We start from the raw sequence: 15,014 nt of genomic DNA on the forward strand, positions 1-15,014 counted from the left end.
TTGGTATTTTCTAAAAAGTATCCTTATCTCTTTTTAGACGTGTAGATGCGATGTTGAGGGTCGTGACCATCGAATCGATACCTATTTCGGCATGTATACATTTTCGGTTTAAACCAGTCCGGGTGGGTCGTTTTGGGTTTTTTGGGGGCATTTCTGTACTTTTTTGGGTTTGGTATTTTCTAAAAACTATCCTTATCACTTATTAGACGTGTAGATGCGATGTTGCGGGTCGTGACCATCGAATCGATACCTATTTCGGCATATGTTCATTTTTGGTTTAAACATGACATGGGGGTTGTTTGGGGTTATTTGGGGGCATTTCTATACTTTTTTGGGTTTGGTATTTTCTAAAAACTGTCCTTATCTCTTATTAGACGTGTGGATGCGATGTTAAGGGTCATGACCTTCGTATTGATACCTATTTCAGCATATGTGCATTTTTGGTTTAAACCAGACCGGGTGGGTCGTTTGGGGTTATTTGGGGGCATTTCTGTACTTTTTTTGGTTTGGTATTTTCTAAAAAGTGTCCGTATCTCGTATTAAACTAGTAGAGGAGATGTTGAGGGTCATGACCTTCAAATCGATACCCATTTTGGCATATATTCATTTTCAGTTTAAACTAGATCGGGTGGGTCGTTTGGGGTTATTTCTGTACTTTTTCAGGTTTGGTAATTTTTTAAAAACTGTCTTTATCTCTTATTAGACGTGTGGATGCGATGTTGAGGGTCGTGACCTTCGAATCGATACCTATTTTGGCATATGTTCATTTTCTCTTTAAACCGGACCGGGTGGGTCATTTGGGATTATTTGGGGGCATTTTTGTACTTTTTTGGGGTTGGTATTTTCTAAAAAGTGTCTATCTCTTATTAGATGTGCAGATGCGATGTTGAGGGTCATGACCTTCGAATCGATACCTATTTCGACATATGTTAATTTTTTGTTTAAACTAGGCCAGGTGGGTCGTTTGGGGTTATTTGGAGGCATTTTTGTACTTTTATGGGTTTGGTATTTTCTAAAAACTACCTTATATCTTATTAGACGTGTAGATGCGATGTTGAGGGTCTTGACCTTCGAATCAATACCTATTTTGACGTATGTTCATTTTCGGTTTAAACCTTACCGGTTGGGTCATTTGGGGTTATTTGGTGGCATTTCTGTACTTTTTTGTGCTTGGTATTTTCTTAAAATTGTCTTTATCATTTATTAGACGTGTGGATGCGATTTTGCGGGTGGCGACCTTCTAATCGATACCTATTTTGGCATATGTTCATTTTCTGTTTAAACCAGACTGGGTGGATTGTTTGGGGTTATTTGGGGGCATTTCTGTACTTTTTTCGGGTTTGGATTTTCTAGAAAGTGTCCTTATCTCTTATTAGACATGTGGATGCGATGTTGAGGGTCGTGACCTTCGAATCGATACCTATTTTGACATATGTTCATTTTTTGTTGAAACCAGACTAGGTGGGTCGTTTGGGGTTATTTGGGGGCATTTCTGTACTTTTTTGGGTTTGGTATTTTCTAAAAATAGTCCTTATCTCTTATTAGACGTGTGGATACGATGTTGAGGGTCGTGACCATCTAATCGATACCTATTTCGCCATATGTACATTATCCGTTTAAACTAGACCGGGTGGGTCATTTGGGGTTATTTGGAGGCATTTTTGTACTTTTTTGGGCTTGGGATTTTCCAAAAAGTATCCTCATCTCTTATTAGACGTGCGGATGAAATTTTGAGGGTCGTGAACTTCGCATCGATTCCTATTTCGGCATATGTTGATTTTCGGTTTAAACCTGACATGGTGGGTTGTTTGGCGTTATTTGGGGCCATTTCTATACCTTTTTGGGTTTGGTATTTTATAAAAAGTGTCATTATCTCTTATTAGTCGTGTGGAGGAGATGTTGAGGGTCGTGACCTTCGAATCGATACCCATTTCGACATATGTTCATTTTCAGTTTAAACTGGACTGGGTGGGTCGTTTGGGTTATTTGGGGGCATTACTGTACTTTTTAGGGTTTCGTATTTTTTTAAAACCTGTCCTTATCTCTTATTAGACATGTGGATGTGATGTTGAGGGTCGTGACCTTCGAATGGATACCTATTTTGGCATATTTTTATTTTCCATTTAAACCAGACCGGGTGGGTCGTTTGGGGTTATTTGGGGGCATTTCTGTACTTTTTTGGTTTGGGATTATCTAAAAAGTGTCCTTATCTCTTATTAGACGTGTGGATGCGATGTTGAGGGTCGTGACCTTCGAATCGATACCTATTTCAACACATGTTCATTTTTGGTTTAAACCAGACCAGATGGGCCGTTTGGGGTTATTTGGGACCATTTCTGTACTTTTTTTGTTTGGTATTTTCTAAAAAGTTTCATTATATCTTATTAGACGTGTCGAGGACATGTTGAGGGTCGTGACCTTCGAATCGATACCTATTTCGGCATATGTTCGTTTTCGTTTATACCAGACTGGTTGGGTCGGTTGGGATTATTTGGGGGCATTTCTGTATTTTTTTGGGTTTGTGATTTTCTAAAAAGTGTCCTTATCTCTTATTAGACGTGTGGATGCAATTTTGAGGGTGGTGCCCATCGAATCGATACCAGTTTCGGCATATGTACATTTTCGGTTTAAACTTGACATGGTGGGTTGTTTGCTGTTATTTGGGGGCTTTTCGGTACTTTTTTTGGTTTGGTGTTTTCTAAAAAGTGTCCTTATCTCTTATTAGACGTGTGGAGGAGATGTTGAGGGTCGTGACGTTCGGATCGATACCCATTTTGGCATATGTTCATTTTCAGTTTAAACCCGACCGCGTGGATCATTTGGGGTTATTTGGTGGCATTTGTGTACTTTTTTGGGTTTGATATTTTTTAAAAACTGTCCTTCTCTCTTATTAGGCGTGTGGATGCGATGTTGAGGGTCGTGACCTTCGAATCGATACCTATTTTGGCATGTGTTCATTTTCTATTTAAACCAGACCGGGTGGATCGTTTGGGGTTATTTGGGGGGGCATTACTGTACTTTTTTGGGTTTGGTTTTTTCTAAAAAGTGCCTTTATCTCTTCTTAGACGTGTAGATGGGATGTTGAGGGTCACAACCTTCGAATCGATACCTATTTCGGCATGTGTACATTTTCGGTTTAAACCAGACTGGGTGGGTCGTTTGGTGTTATTTGGGGACATTTCTGTACTTTTTTGGGTTTGGGATTTTCCAAAAAGTGTCATTATCACTTATTAGACATGTGGATGCAATGTTGAGGGTCGTGACCTTCAAATCGATACCTATTTCGGCATATGTTTATTTTCAGTATAAACCTGACATGGTGGGTTGTTTGGGGTTATTTGGGGCCATTTCTGTACTTTTTTTGGTTTGGTATTTTCTAAAAAGTGTCCTTATCGCTTATTAGATGTGTAGAGGAGATGTTGAAGGTCGTGACCTTCAAATCGATACCCATTTTGGCATCTGTTCATTTTCAGTTTAAACTAGACCGGGTGCGTCGTTTGGGGTTATTTGGAGGCATTTTTGTACTTTTTTTGCTTTGGTATTTTCTAAAAAGTGTCCTTATCTCTTATTAGATGTGTGGAGGAGATGTTGAGGGTCGTGACGTTCGGATCAATACCCATCTCCGCATATGTTCATTTTCAGTTTAAACCAGACAGGGTGGATTGTTTGGGGTTATTTGGGGGCATTTCTGTACTTTTTTGGGTTTGGTATTTTTTAAAAACTGTCCTTCTCTCTTATTAGACATGTGGATGCGATGTTGAGGGTCGTGACCTTCGAATCGATACCTATTTTGGCATGTGTTCATTTTCTGTTTAAACCAGACCGGGTGGGTCGTTTGGGGTTATTTGGGGGCATTTCTGTACTTTTTTGGGTTTGGTATTTTCTAAAAACTATCCTTATCGCTTATTAGACGTGTAGATGCGATGTTGCGGGTCGTGACCGTCGAATCGATACCTATTTTGGCATATGTTCATTTTCGGTTTAAACAGGACATGGGGGGTAATTTGGGGTTATTTGGGAGCATTTCTGTACTTTTTTGGGCTAGGTATTTTTAAAAAACTTTCCTTATCTCTTATTAGATGTGCGGATGCAATTTTGAGGGTTGTGACCTTCAAATTGATTCCTATTTCGGCATAGGTTCATTTTCGGTTTAAACTTGACATGGTGGGTTGTTAGGGGTTATTTGGGAGCATTTCTATACCTTTTTGGGTTTGGTATTTTATAAAAAGTGTCCTTAACTCTTATTAGACGTGTGGAGGAGATGTTGAGGGTCGTGACCTTCGAATCGATACCCATTTCGACATATGTTCATTTTCAGTTTAAAATGGACTGGGTGGGTTGTTTGGGTTATTTGGAGGCATTTTTGTACTTTTTTGGATTTGGTATTTTTTAAAAACTGTCATTATCTCTTATTAGACGTGTGGATGCGATGTTGAGGGTCATGACCTACGAATCGATACATATTTAGACATATGTTCATTTTTGTTTTCAACCAGACCGGTTGGGTCGTTTGTGGTTATTTGGTGGCATTTCTGTACTTTTTTGGGTTGATATTTTCTAAAAAGTGTCTTTATCTCTTATTAGACTTGTAGATGCGATGCTGAGGGTCGTGACCTTCGAATCGATAGCTATTTTGGCACATGTTAATTTTTGGTTTAAACCAGACCGGGTGGGCCGTTTGGGGTTATTTGGGAGCATTTCTGTACTTTTTTTGTTTGGTATTTTCTAAAAAGTGTCATTTTCTCTTATTAGACGTGTGGAGGACATGTTGAGGGTCGTGACCTTCGAATCGATATCTATTTCGACATATGTTCATTTTCTATTTAGACCAGACTGGGTGGGTCGTTCGGGGTTATTTGGGGGCATTTCTGTACTTTTTTGGGTTTGGTATTTTCTAAAAACTGTCCTTATCTCTTATTAGACATGCGGATGCGATGTTGAGGGTCGTGACCATCCAATCGATTCCTATTTCAGCATATGTACATTTTTGGTTTAAACCAGACCGGGTGGGTTGTTTGGGGTTATTTGAGGGCATTTCTGTATTTTTTTGGGTTTGGGATTTTTTAAAAAGTGTCCTTATCTCTTATTAGGCCTGTGGATGCAATGTTGAGGGTCGTGCCCATTGAATCGATACCAGTTTCGGCATATGTACATTTCTGGTTTAAACCTGACATGGTGGGTTGTTTGATGTTATTTGGGGGCATTTCTATACTTTTTTTTGTTTGGTATTTTCTAAAAAGTGTCCTTATCTTTTATTAGACGTGTGGAGGAGATGTTGAGGATCGTAACGTTCGGATCGATACCCATTTTGGCATATGTTCATTTTCAGTTTAAACCAGACCGGGTGGATCGTTTGGGGTTATTTGGGGGCATTTTTATACTTTTTTGGGTTTGGTTTTTTTAGAAAACTGTCCTTCTCTCTTATTAGACGTGTGGATGCGATGTTGAGGGTCGTGACCTTCGAATTGATACCTATTTTGACATATGTTCATTTTTTGTTTAAACCAGACCGGGTGGGTCATTTGGGGTTATTTGGGGGCATTTTTGTACTTTTTTGGGTTTGGTATTTTGTAAAAACTATCATTATCACTTATTAGACGTGTTGATGCGATGTTGTGGGTTGTGACCATCGAATCGATACCTATTTCGGCATATGTTCATTTTCGGTTTAAACTGGTCGTGGGGGTTATTTTGGGTTATTTGGGAGAATTTCTGTACTTTTTTGGGCTAGGTATTTTTTAAAAACTGTCCTTCTCTCTTATTAGATGTGTGGATGCGATGTTGAGGGTAGTGACCTTCGAATCGATACCTATTTTGGCATATGTTCATTTTCTGTTTAAACCAGATCGGGTGGGTCGTTTGGGGTTACTTTGGGGCATTTCTGTACTTTTTTGGGTTTGGTATGTTCTAAAAACTGTCCTTATCTCTTATTACACGTGTGGATGCGATGTTGAGGGTCAGGACCTTCGAATCGATACCTATTTCGGCATGTGTACATTTTTGGTTTAAACCAGACCGGGTGGATCGTTTGGGGTTATTTGGGGGCGTTTCTATACTTTTTTGGGTTTGGGATTTTCCAAAAAGTGTCCTTATCTCTTATTAGACATGTGGATCCAATGTTGAGGGTCGTGAACTTCGAATCGATACCTATTTCAGCATATGTTTATTTTCAGTATAAACCTGACATGGTGGGTTGTTTGGGGTTATATGGAGGCGTTTCTGTACTTTTTTTGGTTTGGTATTTTCTAAAAAGTGTCCTTATCTCTTATTAGATGTGTAGAGGAGATGTTGAGGGTCGTGACCTTCAAATCGATACCCATTTTGGCATATATTCATTTTCAGTTTAAACCAGACCGGGTGCATCGTTCGGGGTTATTTGGGGGCATTTCTGTACTTTTTTTGCTTTGGTATTTTCTGAAAAGTGTCCTTATCTCTTATTAGATGTGTGGAGGAGATGTTGAGGGTCATGCGTTCGGATCGATACCCATCTCAGCATATGTTCATTTTTACTTTAAACCAGATAGGGTGGATCGTTTGGGGTTATTTGGGGGCATTTCTATACTTTTTTGGGTTTGGTATTTTTTAAAAACTGTCCTTCTCTCTTATTAGACCTGTGGATGCGATGTTGAGGGTCGTGAGCTTCGAATCGATACCTATTTTGGCATGTGTTCATTTTCTATTTTAACCAGACTGGGTGGGTCATTTGGGGTTATTTGGGGGAATTTTTATACTTTTTTGGGTTTGGTATTTTCTAAAAAGTGTCTTTGTCTCTTATTAAACGTGTAGATGTGATGTTGAGGGTCACGACCTTCGAATCGATACCTATTTTGACATATGTTCATTTTTTGTTTAAACCAGACCGGATGGGTCGTTTGGGGTTATTTGGGGGCATTTCTGTGCTTTTTAGGGTTTGGTATTTTCTAAAAACTATCCTTATCACTTATTAGACGTGTAGATGCGATGTTACGGGTCGTGACTGTTTGAGTTAAAATAAAACCGCAAGCGTACGGGTCAATCGTAGCTACGGGTCGAACACGAGGAGATATACGCCACTCTATTTAACTAACTTAAAAGTAATGCAAAATGAACCAAATTAAAGTGTTAAATTAAACTAATTAAACTAACGAAAATCAATGCATCCTAACTCATAAGCATCTAACAAAATTAAGGGATTAAATCGGCGTCCTAACACATGAGCATCTAACCTATCAAACTAAAGCGAATTAAAAGAAATAAAAATACAGCCATACATACTAACCACATAAAAAGAAATAAGGGAATAAAAATGCATCCATAAACCACAACCATATAAAATTAAAATAAAAGAAATAGAGGGGGAAGAAGAAGAAGATAGAGAGAGATAGAGGAGATGGAGAATGAGATTGAGAGTTTAGATAGTAAAACTTGGATGTGCTTGTATGAATGTAAATGAAAAGCTTGAATACTTGCATAAACTTACCATAGCCTCCTCTTCTAAATCTTCAAGTCTTGTCATCAACTTAAGAACTTAGACTAGAAGACTTAAAACCTAAACTAGAATTAAGAAATTACAACCCAATTGAAGACTTAAATTGAAATTAAAGCATAAACTAAACCTATTATAAGCATTAACTAAAAATTATAAAAGCAAACTAGAACTTAGAAAAGCCAAAAATCATAAATTAGAAGGAGAAGAAGAGAAGAAATTTCACTAAGTGAATGAGCCAATTTTTACAAGAGAGGTAGGGGGTATTTATAGGTGGAAGAGAGGAGAAGAGAGAAGATGGAAGTGTAGGAGAAATATTCCCTAAGAAAAGAGAATATTCTCTTCTCTTTCCTCTTTTACAATGCCTTGAATCCTAAGAAAAAAGAAAAAAAATAGAAAGAAGAAGAAGAGAAGATTGTTTACATAGAGCTTCTATTTCTAGAAAAAATAAACTTCCAATTTTAACAAGTGCTTCCTTTTCTTTGTAGATATCTTCTCCAAGCAATAAAATCAAAGCATCTTTGATTTTTCAACCTTCCATAGATGAGAAAATATAAATCTATCCCAAGTAGAATTTCAGAAGTGCCCTTGAGAAGTTGGAGGAGAGAGAGAGTAAGGGTGATGACTAGGATTCCTTCAAGAATAAATAAAATACCCATTCTGTCCTTCAGAAAACGTGGAGCATGGGATGCTTATATAGGTCTCACCATTGTGTTCCTTGTGAAAAATCACACAAAATAGACCCAAATTTCATCCAATTCGGAGTTGGGGAGCCCAAGATATCTCAAGTTGAAGTTGGACTGTCCAGAGCCTTCCAAATGGAATCTTTCGGGTACAGTAAAGTAACTTCTGATAATTTCATTAAGGCCCCTAAAATCCGAACTTCCGTTTCACTTTGTCCCCATCCGACTGTCAATAATTATAAATAAACCCCTGCAGACCATTTTCACGCGCGTCGTTACTGAAACGGCCATAACTTCTTTGTTTCAACTCGGAATTAAGTGTCGTTTGAACCATTGCGAAGCTGACTCGATGGGCTATGCATCCATTTACACTTCTAAAAAGCTTAAAAACATCTCCTTAGCATCATCTCTTTCATTTTCACAAGAATTCACCTAAACCCTGAAAAGCATAAGAAAGCACCGAGTAACTCTGTCCAATGTGGTAAAATGTATAATTTATGCCCTAAAATTTCACACATAAATGTGCTCATCAGATTCCCCCACACTTGAACGTTACTTGTCCTCAAGTAAAGCAAAAACAAAAACTAACCTAGAATGCAGAAAATCCTAACTCACTTTCGTAGGAATCACGGTTGCACTTAGCATGTGCAACAAGCCTTTAAACCCCTAGGTTACCCCTAATGGACGAGTTGTGTCTCGTGGGTGTTTGCAGTGAATATACACCCAAAATTCAATTGTAAATAAATGCTATAAATTTTAATCATGGCATAAGTAGGACAGTGCACATAATCCCAAAAAGTGTTCAACTAAAGATCAAGGAGCCAAAGGTTCCCCCACACTTGAATTTTATCACCCCAGATCAATTCAAGTAACAAGTATGCATCAAGTTCAAGGGATCTCCTCATATTTTCTGAACACTACTCACCTTCAAGTAAACCCCCATAGCATCGATGGAACCAAAGACTTAGGCATTGAGTATTGTTGACCATATTTTTTTTTTTTTTTCAGGCATTAAGGCAAAAGTTTTTTTTCTTTCTCAACCACAAACTCTATTTCTACTCCACTACTGTTCTCTGAATGACATGGTGGAGCATACACCAGACACCCAAATACTTGGTAGCTTCACTTTTTGCATATATCCATAAGACATTGAGACATTGATGCAAGAGTTTTTATTTTTATTTTTTTGAGTTTCCTTCCAAGAAATTTCGATCAAGTCACCCTGCTTCATGAGGCACAGTGCCCTGTCTAGTCCTAAGGAATTGCACTTTCTTTTCTGTTCCTTGTTTTTTTTCTTTTTCTTTTCTTTTTCATTCACTTCCACTTTCATGCCTTGCCTTGCCACAAACAAATTGGTCTCAACTACTAGCCAAAAGATCAAAGGGGTCCATAAACACATAGAGGAATCTAACCATCACATGAAGTAGCACTCATATTTTCAAACTCAATCCCCATCACCGGATACAAACCAACTACCATCCTTGAAAAGGGATTTTTTTATTATTTCGCATGCTAGGAGAGCACCTAATTCCCTCTCACTCTCGCTTTGCAAATCGAAGAGACTTATGCACATACCTAAAAACTATCGCCACAATCAAAATTCACAAAATTCAAAATTCATAAAATTCACAATTAAAGTCCAACACACCCCCCCACACTTAATTCATGCAGTGTCCTCAATGCATGCAGAAAAGAAAGAATAAGGACAAGGGAGGGGATACATACCAGGATATCAGGGGTCAAGGTAAAGAGGCTCATGGAGATTCATGACCTCTTCGTCAACTGGAGTAGGCATCTCTATGTACGGCTTCAATCTTTGGCCATTGACCTTGAAAGTAGCTCCTGTACTTGGATTGAGGACTTCAACAGCCCCATGAGGATAAACTTTTTGAACAATATAGGGCCCATCCCATCTAGAACGCAGCTTACCTGGAAAGATATGCAAACGAGAATTGTACAACAAAACATTCTGACCTACCTCAAAAGATTTTCTCAAAATGTGCCTATCATGGAAAGCCTTGGTTTTTTCCTTGTAAATTCGGGCATTCTCATATGCCTCATTCCTAAGCTCTTCCAACTCAGATAGTTGGAGTTTCCTATGGGCACTGCGGTGCGTAGGTCAAAGTTAAGCTTCTTGATAGCCCAAAAGGCCTTGTGCTCAATCTCTACGAGGTAAGTGACATGCCTTTCCATACACCGAGGCAGTACGGAGATTGACCAAGATCGGTCTTGAAGGCTGTCCTATGGGCCCACAATGCATCTACCAATCGGTTAGACCAATCCTTGCGGTTCGGGTTGATGGTTTTCTCAAGAATTTGCTTGATCCGCCTATTTGAAACCTCAACCTCGGCCAGTCCAGGGATGGTAGGGTGTGGCCAACTTATGGACGACACCATATTTTTTCATGAGGGCCTCAAAAGGCCGATTACAAAAATGCTTGCCGTCACTAATGAGAGCCCGGGGAGTACCAAAATGGGAAAAGATGTTCTCCTTCAGAAATTTCACAACCACCTTGTGGTCATTGGTCTTACAAGCAATCGCCTCAATCCATTTGGACACATAGTCCACGACAAGAAGTAATATGTACAAGGTTACCAAAAGAGTTAGGAAAGGCCCCATGAAATCAATACCCCATACATCAAACACCTCAACCACGAATGGGTTGAGGGGCATCATATCTCTCTTAGTAAGACGCCCTAAGGATTGGCATGAAGAACATGCCCCGCAATAAGTAAAAGCGTCTTTAAACAGACTAGGCCAATAAAATCCACACTTTGTAAAACTTTGGCCGCAGTCTTATTAGGCCCAAAATGACCTCCACAAGCCTGATCATGGCAAAAAGATAAGCAGATTGTTGCTCATGATCGGGGACACATCTCCGGATTACTTGATCCGGGCAGGTCTTAAAAAGATAAGGATCATCCCAAAAGAAATACTTAACTTGTGAAAAGAAACGATTCTTATCTTGGGTGGACCAATGTGCGGTGTCACACCAGTAATCAGATAATTAACAATGTCGGCAAACCAAGGTTCACTAGACACTTGTCATCGAGATACTCATCAGGAAAATTCTCGTTGATGGAGAATCAGATAAGGAATTAGGCAGCGGATAGATGGTTTGCAACCAAATTTTCACACCCTTTCTTATCCCTAATTTCAAGATCAAATTCTTGTAACAAAAGGACCCACCTAATGAGGCGAGCCTTGGCATCTTTCTTACGCACAAGATATTTGATAGCTGCATGGTCGTATAAACAATCACATGTGATCCAACCAAGTAGGGCCTAAACTTCTCTAAAACAAACACAACAGCTAAAAATTCTTTCTCAGTGGTGGTATAATTAAGCTGTGCATCATTAAGAGTCCTACTTGCATAATAAATCACATGGGGCAATTTATTGATTCTTTGCCCAAGAACAGCCCCTATAGCAAAATCAGAGGCATCACACATAAGTTCAAATGAAATTGTCCAAATTGGAGCTTGAATAATGGGGACTGAAGTCAACGCTCTTTTCAATTGCTCAAAACTATCATGACACTCAGAAGAGAAATCAAATGGGCAGTCCTTTGCCAAAAGAGAGGTGAGAGGTCTAGCTATCTGGCTAAAGTCCTTGATGAATCTTCTATAAAAACCTGCATGGCCAAGAAAAGATCGAATGCCCTTCACACTCTTGGGTGGTGGTAAATTGGCTATAAGGTCTACCTTAGATCTATCAACCTTGATCCCTTCTTTGGACACAATGTGACCAAGAACTATACCTTGCTTTACCATGAAGTGGCACTTCTCCCAATTCAGGACCAAGTTCTTTTCTATGCATCTTTTAAGAACCAAAGAGAGATGATGCAAGCAATTAGAAAAAGTAGAGCCATGAATAGAAAAATCATCCATAAACACCTCTAGGAAGTGCTCTACCATATCAAAAAAGATACTCATCATGCACCTTTGGAATGTAGCAGGGGCATTGCAAAGCCCAAAAGGCATACGCCGATAAGCAAAGGTTCCATAAGGGCATGTGAAAGTGGTCTTGTGTTGGTCCTCTAGAGCAATATGAATTTGGTTATAGCCTGCATAACCATCAAGAAAACAATAATATTCATGGCCAGCTAGTCTCTCTAACATCTGATCAATAAAAGGTAAGGGAAAGTGGTCCTTCCAAGTTGTCGCATTCAATTTCCTATAGTCAATGCACACTCTCCATCCCGTTTGGATACGGGTTGGAATCAACTCATTATTAGCATTCTCAACTACAGTGACTCCTCCTTTCTTAGGCACAACCTGCACAGGACTCACCCATTGGCTATCAGAAATAGGATAAATGATGCCATGATCCAAGCATTTTAGGATCTCTTTCTTGATTGCCTCTTTCATCACAGGATTAGCCCTCCTTTGGGGTTCCCTAGAAGGTGTGGAACTCTCCATCAGATGTATATGATGTTGAACAATGGAGGGGCTAATACCTTTGATGTCAGACATAGTCCAACCTATGGCTTCCTTATTGTCCTTTAGAAGCTTAATTAACTCTTCTTCCTGAATAGAAGTCAAATCAGAAACAATAATAACAGGAAGAGTATGATCATGTCCTAAGAAGACATACTTGAGGTTGGAGGGCAATGCCTTCAACTCTAATGTGGGGGGCTCAATAATAGAGGATTTGGGAATGGAAGTGGATAGGGGTCCAAGGGGCTCCAAAGGTGGTTGGATGCTCCAGACCTCAGATAAGGGAGTATCATCAACACCCTCCAATTCTTGTATACATTCTTGAAATCCCGAATCAAAATCAATCTCAAAGAACGTATCAATATCATCGGGAAATCCTTGAAGCATATGCACCTCTTCATCCATGTCAGGCTGCTTGCCCAACCTAAACACATTGAAGTCAACAGAAGTATTGCCAAAAGATAATTTCATGAGACCATTCCTGCAATTGATTAAAGCATTACTGGTAGCTAGGAATGGTCTACCCAATATGATTGGGATTTGGTCCTTGAAATTGGCAGTGGGTTGGGTATCTAAAACAATAAAATCTACAGGAAAAATAAATTCTCCAACCTTCAACAGGACATCCTCAATCATTCCCTTAGGAACTTTAACCGACCGATCTGCAAGTTGAAGAGTAATTTTGGTCGGTTTCAGTTCTCCCAATCCCAGTTGTTGGTAGACATGAAAAGGTAAGAGGTTCACACTTGCGCCAAGGTCCAATAAGGCATGATCAATAGTAGTATGGCCTATAGTGCAAGAGATGGTGGGGCTTCCCGGATCCTTATGCTTGGCTGCTATAGGCTGTGAGATTAGAGAACTAATGTTAGCAGCCAAGAATGCCTTTTTGGGCACATTGGTGGTCCGCTTTTGGGTGCATAAGTCTTTGAGGACTTTAGCATAAGCGGGGATCTGGGCAATAGCATCCAACAAGGGGATATTCACCTGAACCTGTTTGAACACATCCAATATCTTCTCCATAGAAGGAGACTTCTTGCTAACCAACCTATTTGGGAAAGGGGCAGGTGGGGTATAAATTCTTTCAGGGTTGGTCTTTTTAACTTCCTCAATAGAATCCTCTTTGGTTTCCTCAACCAAATCATCTGGTATATCTTTAGGTTCATCAGACGAACCTGAAACAGTAGGCACTTCAATGGCCTCTTCAGAAGGGGGAGAGTCAACAGGAGTATGAGATGATAAAGACTAAGGTGCACTAGCCTGTTGATACTCACGGCCACTCCTTAAAGCATAAACAACATTTACCTGTCTGGAGGGCCCTTGGTGCTGTTGGCCTTGTGCAACATTGGTTGGAGGAGCTTGGGTACCTTGCTGAATATGAACCTGATGCCTAGGATTTGGCTCAGGCTGGCTAGGTAACTTCCCTATTTCCCTCTCATGCAGGATTGTGACAAGCTGGGTGAGTTGTTTTTCCATGTTATTGTGGCTTGTCATGAGAAGAGCTATCTTGTTGTCCATCTCATTCAATCTTGTTGCCTCTCCTATATTGGTAAACCCTGGGGGTTGCTGATAAGGTGCAAGGAGAGGAGGCCTAGCAGAATTAATAGAAGGTCCTGGATGAGGACGAGGGGGAAAGGGGTTAGGAGACATTCATTGGCTTTGTGGTGCATAGTTGGTCCTTTGGGCACCAACCTGGCCTTGATGGTTAAAGTTGGATGGGCCTGCTTGGTTCCCTTGATTCCATGAGAAATTGGGGTGATTTCTCCATCCTGGATTGTAAGTATTGCTATATGGGTTATTTTGGTAGAGAGCACTTACATTCTCAGTGCTGGAATTGCCCACCAAGGTGTTGGGGCATTCCTCAGAAAGGTGTCCAGGGGTTTGGCACCAACTGCATACCGACACATGGTTGACCGGATTAACTGGTATAGACTCTTTAAGAACTATGGACTCCAACCGTTTTATGAGGCTATCAAGTTTGGCCTCCTTGGCTGGCATACCCTCAATGAGATACCCCTTAGTGGTCCTTTCAGCCTCTTGGGAAGATTCCCATTCCCTAGTCTTATCAGCCAAATTGGTTAAGAATGTCCATGCATCATTCTCCTTAGAAAAAAAAGTAAAGCCTGCTGGACACATAGACTCTACAAGTTGCTTGGTCTGATAATCAATACCCTCATAAATAATTTGGCATAGCTGCCACAAGTCAAAACCATGGTGAGGGCATTCTAAGAGGAGGTCCTTGAATCTTTCCATGAATTTAGAAAAGGACTCATGTGGTTTCTACCTGAACTGGAGGATGTCACTTTTAAGCTTATTGGTCTTGTGAAGAGGGAAGAATTTTCTCAAAAAGACAATGGTGAACTCATCCCATGTATTAATGGAGTTTGTTGGCAGTCCATAGAGCCACTTCTTGGCCTGGTCTTTCAGGGCA

This window comes from Telopea speciosissima, unplaced genomic scaffold (genome assembly GCF_018873765.1).
Source record: "Telopea speciosissima isolate NSW1024214 ecotype Mountain lineage unplaced genomic scaffold, Tspe_v1 Tspe_v1.0267, whole genome shotgun sequence".
NCBI lineage: Eukaryota > Viridiplantae > Streptophyta > Magnoliopsida > Proteales > Proteaceae > Telopea > Telopea speciosissima.